This window comes from Schistocerca piceifrons, chromosome 6 (assembly GCF_021461385.2).
Source record: "Schistocerca piceifrons isolate TAMUIC-IGC-003096 chromosome 6, iqSchPice1.1, whole genome shotgun sequence".
Lineage (NCBI taxonomy): Eukaryota > Metazoa > Arthropoda > Insecta > Orthoptera > Acrididae > Schistocerca > Schistocerca piceifrons.
The window spans coordinates 291,331,217-291,345,482 of record NC_060143.1 but is presented as its reverse complement, the minus strand read 5'-3'; the positions used below and the strand labels follow the sequence as shown (position 1 = coordinate 291,345,482).

The 14,266-nt window shown below is 39.5% G+C and overlaps 1 protein-coding gene across 1 annotated transcript in view; it reads right to left on the bottom strand.

Moving 5' to 3' along the window:
- The window catches only part of LOC124802964 (protein SYS1 homolog), a 41,872-nt gene that overhangs the window by 6,902 nt on the left and 20,704 nt on the right, over positions 1-14,266 (bottom strand). The window lies entirely within an intron of this gene.

Sequence of the window (14,266 nt, the reverse complement as noted above, 5' to 3'; positions counted from 1 at the left end):
CCTCAGCAATGGCTACCAGGTTAGTAATCTGTTGCTTGGAGTCCCCATGCCCCAGCACCATGGGCACATACTCCTTGGCATACATGGGGAAGTTTCAGCTCAGGCACAATATTGCAGTCCCTGCATGGTCAGGGGCTACCAGCATGCAAGTACTAGATGACCCCCTCACAATGGGATGGCCACTAAGCTGTGTTTCAGCATACTATCTCATTGGAACAGAAAGGTGCTAAGGTGGAAAGGCACGAAGGTGGAACACATATCACACTGGGAGACTTTACCTGCTTGATATGCACTTCTGAAAAATTTGGAAAAGTGGTGGCAGGTCAAACCCAACAATGGGGACCAAGTATTTATTAATGAAAAGTGTAGACAGTATTGGAACTGAAATGGAAAACTAAGGTCATAAAACATGTACCAGGGCCAAGCAGGAACTGCACCAGAAAGACATTCTGTTAGAAAGACAGAGGGAAGACATTCTGTTAGAAAGACAGAGGGGGGAAAGGGATAGTGGAAACATAAGCTTGTACCACAGAAAGGGAAGTTGTGGTGCAAAGTTGTAGGCCCCATGGTAGCCAATCACATACTCAAAAAGATTTGTGATCCCTGTGGGGGGTGGGGGGTATTGTACCAAGCTCAGTCTTCTAGACAACAACTGTCTGTTTACAAAAGTGAATGATTTCAAAATGTCTTTAGATCAAGATCTTAGATTAATAATTCTTATAAAACTTTCTGAATCATGTGTGCATCAGTAGTACTGTCCTTGCAGTAGTTTAGTTCAGTCTCAAAAACTTGCTCTTTAACATGAGCATTATAATGTGTCAGCACACAAACTGTGGAAAATTTAAACAAAACTCTCAAAACTACAATCTGTCAGGCACTTCTAAAATGTGACTTGATCTTGTGTGTTATACTTCCAACTTATTTTATACTTCCAACTCATTATCTACGTCTTGTTTCTCATGTGAACCACATTTCAGGGTTATTTTCCATCTCCCTAAATTCCTCTATGTAAATTTCTTTTTTACTTCTCCCCATTAAATTTTGTTTTCTCTTTTATGTTAAAATTGATGAAGTTCCAACAGTTGTCCAACATTACTTCTTCCACCTCAACATCCCCCCCCCCCCCCCCTCTTACTGGATTTTTCTATGTTTCGGCATCTGGTAGGTAGGTTTCCTTCTGCTTCAAACATTTCCACTTCATTATCATTTATTGATAAGCTTTGTAAGGTACACACTTTTCACACAAAATTGATTTTAGGTCTTAATATTAAAACTGGGGGGCGGGACTGTGGTAAAGGTGGTAAAGCTGCTTGCATCTGTAACAGTACGTACTCATGCTGCCCTCTCCATCATTTAATACTGCCAAACTGTCTTTTGATCTCCTATCAAACACATTGTGACAAGAAAGAAGCAAACAAAACTCTAAGGACCATTTGATAATTGCCTCCAAAATTAGAATATGCCAAATTAATGTACAAGGCATGAATTGTAGCAAAAGTGAATAGCTTTGCAAGCTTTCAGGCAAACTCAAACAGTTACATGCCATCTTTATGGTGAATAGCAATCTATCCTTTCATAACTGTTGATATTCCAACATGTCCTTTCCACTGTTTAAACTTAAATTTGGCATTATCTCTCTCTCTCTCTCTCTCTCTCTCTCTCTCTCTCTCTCACACACACACACACACACACACACACACACACACAGGGAGAGAGGGAGATTTTTAACTCACACCACCAGCTCTACAACTTCTTTTAATTTTAAACAGAAACCTATCTTCAAATCTGCAAGATGGTGGAAAGGATGTAATCCTGACAACTTTTTTTAACCACAGGCACACAGCTTAGCCATGCTATTAGAGAAAAATGACATGACTACTGAGATTTGTTATTATTTATCTAAAACTGACAAACTTACTTTGAAAATTAATGATGACACAGAATGTGAAGGGGATGGAGACAATGCTGATGATGAAGAAGAGGATGAAATACAAATGGGTAGTCATAAAACATAAAGTTTACTTGAGAAGAAGATGGAAAAAGATTTTGATTTAGGAACAAGAGATAAAAGCAAAACACTAATCTCACTGCATTCACAAGATCAATGTAAATTTACTCTGTCATTTAGTGATGTCGAGGGTGCAATTAAGTCATTTAGGGCACTGGAAGATGACCAGTTAAAAAGTGGATCATGGACTTTTGAGTAAATGGCACTTTTAATGGATTGGAGTGAACTGCATATGCTTGTTTTTGCAAAATCACTTGAAGGATTGGCTAAGATTTCTACTCATGGTGAGAAGGGTCTTACATCGTGGGCTGCATTTAAGAAAGCTTTGCAGGAAGAGTTTGGCATGAAAACAAAAGCTGTGGAGGTTAACCAACTGCTGGCTCAATGAAATAAGAAACAAGAAGAGTCTCTTCAAGAATATTTTCCTGTAATGAAGGAAATTGCCAGCCGTGCCAATAATACTTGACTCCTTACTTCAGTATGTGACTGATGGAACAGAAGCTGACTCCAGCATAAAACTTCTACTTTATGGCACTGGAAGTGTGAGAAAGTTTAAGGAAAAAATGAGGCATTATGAAAGAGCTGTGAAATTGTTGCTGAAAAGAAATTAAAAGAGTTGCAGCAGTGAAAATTTAAACTCCGTTAAGAAAGAGGCTAAAGACTCAAGTAACAGAAATACTACACGCACAGCTTGGGATCCAAACAAAAAGTGTTTCAACTGTGATGCAAGCAGTCACAAGTCAAGTGACTGTAACCACAACAACAAGGGACAAGAAGAATAATCAAAAGGCGATTATGAATGCAAACAGTGTTAAGAATGCAAAATTAAATACGTACGAGTAACTAACTGAGAAGTGAAGGCAATAATTAGCTGTGGCAACCAATTTAATTTATTATGACATGATGTTCATTAGTCTGTGGATGCTCCAATTTTGCAAGAAACAGATGGAGTCTTGATAGGTTCTGGAAAAAACTTCATCTCTCCACATGCGTATTTTACAGGCATTGTCGAGACTGATTGTGTGAAAATTGAAACATATTTGTGTGGTTTCCAGAGCCACAATGAATTTAGAAATGGTAGATGGAATTGATTTTCTAGATCAAATTGAAGTTTTAATAAACAAGGGTGGAGTTACAATTAGAAAACTTGAAGGGGAAGCTCATCTTCCATGTATCCATGTAACACACAAACTAGAATTAGACACTGAAAACTCTGTCAGTGATGAAACAAAGAAAGACATTGAGGATTTAGTGACTAATTACACCCCAATGAAGACAAAGTCCAGTGATGTCAGGATGAAGATTACTGTGAGAGAACAACAACCGGTATGTAGAAGACCCATAAGATTGTCACCAGGAGAGAAACAAATTGTTAACATCCATGTCCAGAAGTGGCATGATCATCGAATAACAGAACCAAGTTTATCTGAATATGCTAGCCAGGTGTTAGTTGTAAAAAAGAAAAATGGAGATTATCACAAATTAAACACGATCGCAGTGAAAGATCATTATCCATTGCTCCTCATACAAGATCTTTTAGATAAACTACAAGATACCTGGGTGTTTTCCATGCTAGACCTCCAGAATGGTAAGACAGAGATTTAGGAACCAGGTTTTAAATTGTAAGACATTTCCAGGGGCAGATGTGGACTCTGACCACAATCTATTGGTTATGACCTGTAGATTAAAACTGAAGAAACTGCAAAAAGGTGGGAATTTAAGGAGATGGGACCTGGATAAACTAAAAGAACCAGAGGTTGTACAGAGATTCAGGGAGAGCATAAGGGAGCAATTGAGAGGAATGAGGGAAATAAATACAGTAGAAGAAGAATGGGTAGCTTTGAGGGATGAAGTAGTGAAGGCAGCAGAGGATCAAGTAGGTAAAAAGACGAGGGCTAGTAGAAATCCTTGGGTAACAGAAGAAATATTGAATTTAATTGATGAAAGGAGAAAATATAAAAATGCAGTAAGTGAAACAGGCAAAAAGGAATACAAACGTCTCAAAAATGAGATCGACAGGAAGTGCAAAATGGCTAAGCAGGGATGGCTAGAGGACAAATGTAAGGATGTAGAGGCCTATCTCACTAGGGGTAAGATAGATACCGCCTACAGGAAAATTAAAGAGACCTTTGGAGATAAGAGAACGACTTGTATGAATATCAAGAGCTCAGATGGAAACCCAGTTCTAAGCAAAGAAGGGAAAGCAGAAAGGTGGAAGGAGTATATAGAGGGTCTATACAAGGGCGATGTACTTGAGGACAATATTATGGAAATGGAAGAGGATGTAGATGAAGATGAAATGGGAGATATGATACTGCGTGAATAGTTTCACAGAGCACTGAAAGACCTGAGTCGAAACAAGGCCCCCGGAGTAGACAATATTCCATTGGAACTACTGACGGCCGTGGGAGAGCCAGTCCTGACAAAACTGTACCGTCTGGTGAGCAAGATGTATGAAACAGGCGAAATACCCTCAGACTTCAAGAAGAATATAATAATTCCAATCCCAAAGAAAGCAGGTGTTGACAGATGTGAAAATTACCGAACTATCAGCTTAATAAGTCACAGCTGCAAAATACTAACACGAATTCTTTACAGACGAATGGAAAAACTAGTAGAAGCCAACCTCGGGGAAGATCAGTTTGGATTCCGTAGAAACACTGGAACACATGAGGCAATACTGACCTTACGACTTATCTTAGAAGAAAGATTAAGGAAAGGCAAACCTACGTTTCTAGCATTTGTAGACTTAGAGAAAGCTTTTGACAATGTTGACTGGAATACTCTCTTTCAAATTCTAATGGTGGCAGGGGTAAAATACAGGGAGCGAAAGGCTATTTACAATTTGTACAGAAACCAGATGGCAGTTATAAGAGTCGAGGGACATGAAAGGGAAGCAGTGGTTGGGAAGGGAGTAAGACAGGGTTGTAGCCTCTCCCCGATGTTGTTCAATCTGTATATTGAGCAAGCAGTAAAGGAAAAAAAGAAAAATTCGGAGTAGGTATTAAAATTCATGGAGAAGAAATAAAAACTTTGAGGTTCGCCAATGACATTGTAATTCTGACAGAGACAGCAAAGGACTTGGAAGAGCAGTTGAAGGGAATGGACAGTGTCTTGAAAGGAGGATATAAGATGAACATCAACAAAAGCAAAACAAGGATAATGGAATGTAGTCTAATTAAGTCGGGTGATGCTGAGGGAATTAGATTAGGAAATGAGGCACTTAAAGTAGTAAAGGAGTTTTGCTATTTGGGGAGCAAAATAACTGATGATGGTCGAAGTAGAGAGAATATAAAATGTAGGCTGGCAATGGCAAGGAAAGCGTTTCTGAAGAAGAGAAATTTGTTAACATCCAGTATTGATTTAAGTGTCAGGAAGTCATTTCTGAAAGTATTCGTATGGAGTGTAGCCATGTATGGAAGTGAAACATGGACGATAAATAGTTTGGACAAGAAGAGAATAGAAGCTTTCGAAATGTGGTGCTACAGAAGAATGCTGAAGATAAGGTGGGTAGATCACATAACTAATGAGGAAGTATTGAATAGGATTGGGGAGAAGAGAAGTTTGTGGCACAACTTGACCAGAAGAAGGGATCGGTTGGTAGGACATGTTCTGAGGCATCAAGGGATCACCAATTTAGTATTGGAGGGCAACGTGGAGGGTAAAAATCGTAGAGGGAGACCAAGAGATGAATACACTAAGCAGATTCGGAAGGATGTAGGCTGCAGTAGGTACTGGGAGATGAAAAAGCTTGCACAGGATAGAGTAGCATGGAGAGCTGCATCAAACCAGTCTCAGGACTGAAGACCACAACAAACAACAACACCTCCAGAATGTTTTTTTCCACATTGATGTTGAAGAAGAAAGCTGAAAATATACCTCGTTTGTGGCACACTCAGTGTAGTTTCAGTTTAGAAAAGTTCCACCTTGCTTATCAAATTCACCTGTAGTGTTCCAGCATTTTACGATTTTTTTGGGATTGACTCAAGAGAACATAATATTTATTTACATGGACGATACTATAATATCAACAAAGAGTGATCATGAGGCACTTCAGTGGCTTGATTTAGTGTTAGAAACTGCAGAAGAATACAGCTTGGAAATTAATTTTGTAAAATGCCTGTTCTTGAAGAGGAATGTTGAATTTCTTGGATGTGTTATACAGATTAGACATATCTGACCTCCACCTGAGAAGACAATAGCTGTTCAAAATTTTCCAGAACCAAAATCTATTGCAGCAATACAAAACTTCCTATGTCTGATAGGATCCTTTAGGAAGTTTTGCTCAACTTAGCATGCAACTGCCAAACCCCTGAGTGACTTATTGAGGAATAATCGAGAACATAGGATTGAAGAGTAGCAGAGGCAAGTATTCAAGCTCAAAGATATTCTTTCATTGGGCCCAGTTTAAAAAAGCTACAGCCCAACATGCAAAACTGAGTTACACAGGGACACAAGCTAAGAATGTTTTGGAGAAGCATTTTGCAAAAATCTACAGACAATGACAAGTTCCATCCAGTCTCATATGAGTAAAAACACCTCAAGAGCAAAATGCAATAGATATGAGCTTGAAGTTTCAACTATTGTTAATGCCTTAAGGAAATTCAGTGTGTCTTTGTGAGGAATACATTTTAAAATTTTAATGGATTGCATTGCAATCAAAAAGATTATGGATACATAGGGTTTGTCACCAACAATAGCAAGATGGGCTTTAGCCTTGGAAGAGCATTCCTACACTATTGAATACCACTCTGATTCTAGGCTGAAACATATAGGTGCCTTAAGTCAGTGTATGAATGTACTGCTTGGTTTTGCAGATGGTTTAATTGCTAGAGACAGTAAGCTCAAGAGAAGGATGATGGTTTAGCAGCAGTCAAGAGCATTCTCAAAGAACGGCCTTATGAAAACTGTTGTGTCTAGGCAAGACAGCCTAGACACAATGAGAGGAAGCCGAAAGGCACGCGCTTAAACTCATGCAGGCTGGCGTGAGGTCTGAAACAGGATACGTAATGAATGCTATAAAGAAAAGTACGTAGCTTCTGGAATACTTAACTTTAATCCACATTTGTAGAACATCGCTCTTGATGATACATTAATATCAAGTGAATATGGCGCCATGCTAGGTCGTAGCAAATGTAGCTGAAGGCTATGCTAACTATCGTCTCGGCAAATGAGAGCATATTTGTCAGTGAATCATTGCTATGAACGTCGGCTGTACAACTGGGGCGAGTGCTAGTACGTCTCTCTAGACCTGCCGTGTGGTGGCGCTCGGTCTGCTATCACTGACAGTGGCGACACGCGGGTCCGACGTATACTAACGGACCGCGGCCTATTTAAAGCTACCACCTAGCAAGTGTGGTGTCTGGCGGTGACACCACAAAAACCTTATAATGAGATGTGGAATTCTTTTCAAGTCTTATGACAGAAGAGATACTCCGACAATTTCACATACTATGCAATGTAAAATCATCAAGCTTGTGCATAAGAACTGAGTTAAGCAAACTGAGGAGGAAGTAAAACAAAATTATAGACCGAATTTGACTAAAAAGATCAAAAGAAGGGTCTTAAATTATGTAAAATGTTTAATTGTAAGTAAGAAATCAGGAAAGAAAGTTTCTTTCATCCCTTATTCAAAGAAACTGAGCCATTATCAAACAACAGAAAATACAGTGGAGATGCTGACTCACAGATAGGCACAACAAAAAGAATGTCGTAAAGTGAATTTTTGGCCAACAAGGCCTTTGTCGAACACACACACACACACACACACACACACAACTACAGTCTCTGGCAGCTTAAGCCACAGTCCGAGTTAAGCTGCCAGAGACTGTGGTCGTTTGAGTGTGAGTGTGTGTGTGTGTGTGTGTGTGTGTGTGTGTGTGTGTGTGTGTGTGTCAAAAAAAGACCTTGTTGGTCAAAAGCTCACTTTCTGACAGTCTTTTTGTTGTGCCTGTACATGACTCAGCATTCTCCCCTACATGGTGAATAACAACTATCCTTATCATAATAAAAGTGAACCATTATGGGCTTATCACATGGATCATATTGGACCACTTCAATCAAAGTACAAAGGATACAACCACATTCTAAGAATTATTTAAAATTAATGAAGGACAGTCTAGATTGAGATGGTTATTTTATTTAAAATAACCAGTTTTGGCCTGGTCTCAGGTCATCTTCAGAATAGCACCATTAACTGATGTTGATGACATCTGGAACAGTCCTACCTCAGTTGCTGAAACTGCTCTGCTTCAGCAACTGAGGTCTACTGACAGTTCTGGATGTCATCAACATCAGCTGTGGGTGTTATTCTGAAGATGGCCTAAGACTAGGCCGAAACCAGTTTGTTCACATAAAATAACCATTATGCTCTAGACTGTTTTTCACTAATTTTATAGCTTACAAGATCGCTGTTCTCCAAAAATGTTAGCAAAAACAAAGAATTTTTGATGCATTTATCAAGTTTATCATGTGTAAGACTACAAGATCAATAGAAGCAACTAGCAAGATGGACTTAACAGAAAGCCAATTTTGTAAATCCAGTGCAAGTAATTACTGACAGAGGGACTTGCTCTACTTCTCAAGAATTCAAGGAGTACTGCACTACAGAAGGAACACACTTTAATAATGGCAGACTTCCTACAGCCAGTGGACAGGTTGAGAGGATCAAGTCTACTTTGACTAAAATCACTGTTAAGCTTAGTATTGATAGCTCTAATGAGTGGTACAAGGTGGTACTATCAGTTCAACATCCAACAGAAGTACTGGGAAAACCCTATTTTAATTTGTGATAGGAGTTACGATGCATAAACAGACTGATCTTCACAACATAAAATTATTACAAGGTGTACAACTTTGCTTCTGCCATTTGCCGGTAGCTGGCAACAACGGTAAGTAGCAGTTGAAAGAAAGAGATCGCAGACATCAGGCAGTTAGCTTGGTGCCTCGGTCAACATAACCACATTCAAACATTAGTTGATTTGTATCTGCATCATAGAGTTGTTCTTGATTGAAAATGTCAGTTTACGAGCCTAATTCTTGTCATTTGTGGGAGGTGTTACTGTTTTGTTTCAATAGAAGAAATCAGCAGCTGAGTCTCATTGAATGCTCTCAAGTACGTATGGTAAGAGTGCTATTAGTGAAAGAATGTGTCACGAGTGGTTTCAACGCTTCAAGAATGGTGATTTTAACACCGTAGAGCACCATAGTGGTGGAAGAGAGAATGTTATAGACGATACAGAATTGGAGACATTGCTGAGTGAAGACTCATGTCAAACTCAAGAAGAATTGGCACAATTAGTGTGACACAGCAAGCCATTTCAAAACATCTCAAAGCCATGGGCATGATTCAGAAAGAAGGAACTTGGGTCCCATGTGAGCTGAAACCAAGAGACGTTGAGCGGTGTTTGTGAACAGTTGCTTCAGAGACAAAAACAGAAGGGATTTTTGCATTGCATTGTGACCGGGGATGAAAAATGGGTTAATTACAATAACTGAACGCAAAAACTCATGGGGATATCCCAGCCATGCTTCCACATTGATGGCCAAACTGAATATTCACAGCTCCACAATCATGCTCTGCATTTGGTGGGACCAGCTCGATGTCATGTGCTATGAGGTGTTAAAAACAACTCATGGGGATATCCCAGCCATGCTTCCACGTTGATGGCCAAACTGAATATTCACAGCTCCACAATTATGCTCTGCATTTGGTGGGACCAGCTCGATGTCATGTGCTATGAGGTGTTAAAACCAAGTAAAACAATCACAGGTGCCTGTTATCGAACGCAATTAATGCGTTCGAGCACAGCATTAAAAGAAAAACAGCCACAATACAGTGAGAGGCATGATTTTGCAGCACAACAACACTGAAGCCCATGTTGCAAAAGAGGTCAAAACGTACTTGGAAACATTAAAATGGGAAGTCCTATCCCTGCCACCGTATTCTCCAGACATTGCTCCCTCTGACTATCACCTGTTTAGATCAATGGCGCATGGTCTGGCTGACCTACACTTCTGATCTCATGAAGAAGTCAAAATTGGATCGATTCGTGGATCACTTCAAAAGATAAACAATTTTTTCGACATGGGATTCGTACACTGCCCGGAAGATGGGAGAAAGTAGTGGCCAGCGATGGAAAATACTTCGAATGACACATGTGTAACCAGTTTGTTTCATTAAAGTCTCAAATGTTGGGGAAAAAAACGGAGGAATCAAAGTTGTACACCTTGTAGAAGAAGAAATTTGTAGTTCACTTTTAGAGAGATGCAGTCATTTGAAGGAAGATGCTAAGCTACAGATCAGCAAGGTGCAAGAAGAAAACCAAGCTAACTTTCACTGACGTCAGAAGAAAGCCTTGAAGATTGAAGTTGGTGACCTGGTGGGAGTATAATGAACACAAACTGGACCAACACTAAAGCTAAAGGCCAAGAACTTAGGTCCCTATTGAGTCACAAAAGTTAAAACTAATGATACCTATGACATATGCCAAGAACATGATAACCACAAGGGTCCTAGAACTGCAACAACATGCACTGATTTTATGAAACCCTGGCCAAGTGACTACTCATAATCTGAGTTGGATGATATCAGGATGGCCAAATGTGGGAATCGGATTGAGGGTTAAGGGCTCCCCCTGATGAGACTGGTGATGTGCTCCAGAGAAGCTGAATACTGGACAGTAATTTTGTGTGTTTGAGGAGAAACAATATTCACAGAAAAAACACAAATTTGTTGATTAAGTTCTTTTGTTTCTTTTGACAGTTCAGTATTACAGTTTATAACTAAGATAAAAATAAATAATTCTTCATGAAAATCAGAGCTTGTCAAAGTGAACGAACTCAATACTGCAATCAACTTTTAAAAACGCAGAAAAGCTGCACAGTTAGACAACATATATACTGAATTAATGGAACATGTGGCTGCAAACATGTGGTACTGGCTTTTAAATCTTTACAATGATATTCTGCAAGAGGCAAGTTAACAAAACCTTTCAAGAGCAGCAAAGTTATTATTACCCATAAGCCTAAGGAAAACATCACTTTGCCAGACAGCTACAGACCAGTTGCACTTTTAACCAATTGCTTCAAGATACTTGAAAGAATGCTTTATGCATGTCTAACACCATTTGTGAACAACAGCATACCAATAAGCAAGATGGTTTTATGACAGGGAGAAGCTGCTGCAATCAGGTCCTCTTGCTCATAGCCTACATAGGCAGAAGATTCCAACAACAAAAAAACATCAGTTGCATTTCTTAATTTAAGTTCAGCCTATGATACAGTTTCGAAAGGACTGACACTCATGGTATAACAGCTTACTCCTTGCAGACACTTTCTTCATCTACTCAACAAGATGTTCAGTGTCAGACTTTTCCAAGAACACATCTATGGAAAGTCATGTATTTTCCATAGTCTACAAATTAGCCTACCTCAATGATCTATACTAGCTACTCTAATGTTTAACATATACATCACAGATACATTACCAACATCTTGGAAATTCATGTACGCAGATAACACTACCATCGGTACTCAGTGTTTGAGTTTGGCCCAAACAGATGATGTACTGACAGAAGACCTTGTCATAATTAGTGAAGATGGTTTCCAGCTGACTTCAAACAAAAATAAAGTCACATTGTTCCATCTTTGCAGCAGAGAAGCTCAAAGAACTCTTGTTGTTCACTATGATGGAGTCACATTGAAAGATAATCCACATCCTACATACCTCTGTGTCACTATTGAAAGAACACTCACCTTCAAACAGCACTAAAAAAAATCATCTGATTCAGAAGCTGGGCAGTATGTTGTGGGATTCTACTGATGAAACTTCAAGAATTACCATAACAGCCCTCATACACTCAACTGCAGAATTCTGTGCTCCTTTGTGAATCAACAGTTGCCATACCAACATTGCCAACAAATAACTAAACCAGGCAATCCAAACCATAACAGAAACTATTAGAACAACTGGCCTCCAATGACTACCACAATCTCTTACCTCTCCAAACTAAATGGCTGGCAGCCCTCAAATCACAGTTGGGAAAATGTAATGTCAACCATCCCTTTCCATTTGTGTTGATTTCCCCAAATGACAGCAACTGAGACTGAAGTCAAGACACTCCCTGTAGCATTTGCCAACCAGCTCAATGACTTCAACATCAATGATCACTGGAGATCACTCTGGCAAGATCAGAATGTCATGAACCCTCATCTCATGACAGGTCCAACTTTGAAGGTACCAGGATTTTCTCTTCCCTGAAGACAATGATGTAAGACTGTCAGTATAGAAACAGGGATTAGCGATCATGATGTCATTATTGCAACTATACTTACGAAAGTTAATAAAGCAGTCAAGAAGGCTAGGCGAGTGTTTCTGCTAGGTAGAGCATATAAGCAGTTGTTAGCATCTCACTTAGAGAGTGAATTAATGTCACTTAGTTACAGTAAGATGGATGCAGAGGGATTATGGGCAAATTTCAAGGACATTGTAAGTCATGGTCAGGAGAGTTATGTGCCTAGAGTAAGTGGATAAAGGATGGTAAAGAACCATCATGGTTTAATAATGAAATTTAGAAAATGCTGAGGATCAGAGGCTGTTGCACTCTTGGCTCAAAAGAGAATGCACAAATGACGACAAGAAAAGGTTAGTAGAGATTTGTGTCTCTGTGAAAAGATCTATGTGTGACGCATACAACAACTACCACAGTCATACCTTAGCAAAAGATCTGGCAGGGAACCCGAGAAAATTCTGGTCCTATGTAAAATTGCTAGGGCTTCCACTCAGGCCCTTGTTGACCAGTCTGGCATGGCAGTTGAAGATTACGAAATGAAACTTGGAGTTTCAAATTTCGCATTCAAGAAATTGTTCATGCAGGAAAATAGTGCAAACATACAGTCATTTGATCATCGGCCAGACTCCCATATGGACGACATAAGCATTCCTGGCATAGAGAAACAACTGAAAGATTTGAAAGCAAATAAGTCACCATGTCCGGATGGAATCCCAATTTGGTTTGACAAAGAGTACTCTGTGGCACTGGCCCCTTACCTAGCTTGCATTTATCATGAATCTCTCATCCAGCACAAGCTCCCACGTGACTGGGAAAAAAGCACAGGTGACTCTAGTATATAAAAAGGATAAAAGAACGGACCTGCAAAATTACAGAGCCAATATCCCCAACTTCGGTTTGCTGCAGAACCCTTGAACATTTTCTCTGTATGAATATAATAAATTTTCTTGAAACTAAAAAGTTTACGTCCACGAATCAGCATGGTTTTAGAAATCGTTACTCATGCAAAACTAAGCTTGTCCTTTTGTCACAAGATATACTGCAAACTGTGGATGAAGGGCAACAAGCAGATTCCATACTCCTAGATTTCCAGAAAGCATTTGATAGTGTGCCCAACTGCCGGCTGTTAACGAAGGCATGAGCATATGGAATAAGTTCATAGATATGTGAGTGGCTCAAAGACTTCTTAAGTAATAGAACCCAGTTTGTTGTTCTCGATGGCAAGTGCTCATCAGAGCCAAGGGTATCATCAGGAGTTTCATACGGAAGTGTGACAGGACCACCGTTGTTCTCTACATACATGATTTGGCAGATGGGTGGGCAGAAATCTGTGGTTGTTTACTGATGATGATGATGTGGTGTACATAAGGTGTTGAAGTTGAGTAACTGCAAGAGGATACAAGATCACATAGACAAATATTCTAGTTGGTGTGATGAATGGCAGCTAGCTCTAAATGTGGGAAAATGCAAGTTAATGTGAATGAGTAGGAAAAACAAACCAGTAAGGTTCAGATACAGCATTAGTAGTGTACTGTTCGACACAGTCACATTGTTTAAATATTTGGACATAACGTTGCAAAGTGGTATAATAGAACAAATATATGAGGGCTTTGGTAGGGATGAAGGGTGGTCAACCTTGGTTTATTGGGAGAATTTTAAGAAAGTGTGCTTCATCTGTAACGGAGACTGCATATAGGGCACTGGTGCACCCAATTTTTGATTACTGCTCTAGTGTTTGGGATCTGTACCAGCTCAGATTGTAGGAGGACATCGAAGCAATTCAGAGGCAGGTTACCTAAGTGTTCAGGAACTTGAATTGAAACCACTGGAGGGAAGGCGACATTCTTTTTGAAGAACACTATTGAGAAAATTTAGAGAATCGGCATTTGAAGCTGACTGCCAAATGATTCCACTGCTGCCAACATACAGTGTGCATATGGACCACGAAGGTAAGTAACGAAAAATT